The 1,835-nt window shown below is 54.4% G+C and overlaps 1 long non-coding RNA gene across 1 annotated transcript; it reads left to right on the top strand.

Annotated features, from left to right (window-relative positions):
• Positions 1-272: 272 nt before the first annotated feature.
• Positions 273-1,089, top strand: LOC119248425 (uncharacterized). The gene is made up of 3 exons (XR_005125926.2): positions 273-308; positions 637-738; positions 1,053-1,089. It is a non-coding gene; the product is annotated as an uncharacterized LOC119248425 (long non-coding RNA).
• Positions 1,090-1,835: the final 746 nt, after the last annotated feature.

Here is a 1,835-nt window from a genome sequence, read left to right as displayed (position 1 = left end):
TCTCTAGCAGGCAACAGTTGTACAGTGTCTCCTCTTCATCCTGCACCCAGTGTGAGGTATCCTGAGTCGTGACACAATGCAAAGGAAATCAACAAAGCGCCAGAATTTACCATTCTTAAGTCATACAGGGCCCGACTGAGCATGTGCCGGGAGAGCCACATGTGATACCTGTTTTGGAAAAAACAAAAACTTTGCCTTTACTAATCTCAAAACTTGACGTCTTACAGCTCAGCTGGAAGAGAAGACCATGACTCCTCCAATAGATGGGGTGCCGGGAAACGTCTATCGTATAAACGGAGGGCTCCTGAGTAAGTGTGCCTCCACCTTGCTGGGTCAGGCCTCCTGATGCTGTCACATACGGGACAGGCCCAGGGGAGCACTCACCTGACCACAAGGATATAACGGGGGGCTGACTGCCCCCACACCCGGGGTTTCTCAAGAGGAGAGGTTGCTGCCCTCAGCACAGGTGACTCCTCACCTGGCCCAACTGCCTCGTGCCACAGAGAAGCCGGTCGGCTCAGCAGAAGTTCCCCCACTTGAGATTCTGAGCAGGGAGGAGCAGGGGAGGCTGTGCAGGGAACCTCAATAAATGACAGCACTTTATGACACTGCCATGGGCCTTCTCTCCAACATTAGAGTTCCTGCTCAAACAACTGTCAAAACATGGAAAAAATTTAATCAAGGACACTTTGAAGAAACTGCCGGGTGAAATTCTGAAAACTAAAGTTACAACTCCAGGTGAGTACAAGTGCAGGCAAAGCCTTGTGGGAGGAGAGTGCTCACCACACACCTGCAGGGCGGGCGGCGAGAAGGTGTCCCCAACCGCCACCCCTCGGCCCTGCCCGCTGATGTGCCCACATTGTGCCTTCAAATGTCTGCATGTCCAGACATTCACCCCCGTGGTCTGCTGCCAGATGGCTTCTGGGATCTAAGCCCCCGGTGGCCTCCTGTGACCCGGCCTGTTTCTGTCCCTCATGCCGCTCCAAGGTGGGGTAGGAGGTTAAGTTTCCAGGCTTCTGTGAGTCTAACCTTCTTCCTCTGTGTCTGTCAAGCTCCTCCATGGGAAGAGTTTCAACATGGAGCTAGAGGGACAGTATGGAGTACTGAGGAGCAGCGTGTGCCCTTCAAGACTCAGTCCCGCATCCACTCTCTGCTCTACGGACTGAAATTGGACAGGACCGATGACACTCCGGCACCAGCATCTTCATTCTGGATGAAATGAGATCTCCACACTTAAACCTCATTCATTCAGTCGAGCTAAAGCAATAAAATTGACTGTATCCACCTTACCATGTGCCTGTGCTCTGTGGGCTGGGCCCTAAAACGCAGGGTTGGGGGGAGGGGAGAACCCTCCCAGGAGGGACACCAGGCAGGGGTGACCTGGCCAGGCCCTGGGCCAGCCACAGTCTGCCTGGGGGACGCAGCCCCCACACAACCATTGAATCACCTGAGTCAGTCACACGGGCTGAGCTTCTCCTGCCCAGACTGCAATCCAGCTCTGCTTGGCCCCTGGTTCCTCACACAGACCCTTAGCAACTCGTCCCCATGTCCAGACACTAAATCAACACCGTCGCGGTAACTGTCCGCACCACCATGGGGAGCAGAGATTTACACCTTATTCATCCTGCGCCTTGCTCACTGTCCAACAGGAAAACACTTGCACACCTGTTTTCCTCACTAGACTGCAGGCACCACGTGGGCAGGGATTCCTGCCTCTCCCTTCACAGGTGCTTCCCCGCTGCCTAGCAGTGCCGAGGACACAGAATCACAGAGTCATGATCAGCTGAAGGTTGCATGTTCATCCACTCCACACGCATCTCCATTCACACCCTGTG

The sequence above is a fragment of the Talpa occidentalis genome, unplaced genomic scaffold (genome assembly GCF_014898055.3).
Source record: "Talpa occidentalis isolate TD23 unplaced genomic scaffold, MPIMG_talOcc4v2.1 talOcc4.16, whole genome shotgun sequence".
NCBI classification, from domain to species: domain Eukaryota; kingdom Metazoa; phylum Chordata; class Mammalia; order Eulipotyphla; family Talpidae; genus Talpa; species Talpa occidentalis.
The sequence above is the reverse complement of the archived record's forward strand: the minus strand, read 5'-3'. Positions and strand labels throughout refer to the sequence as shown.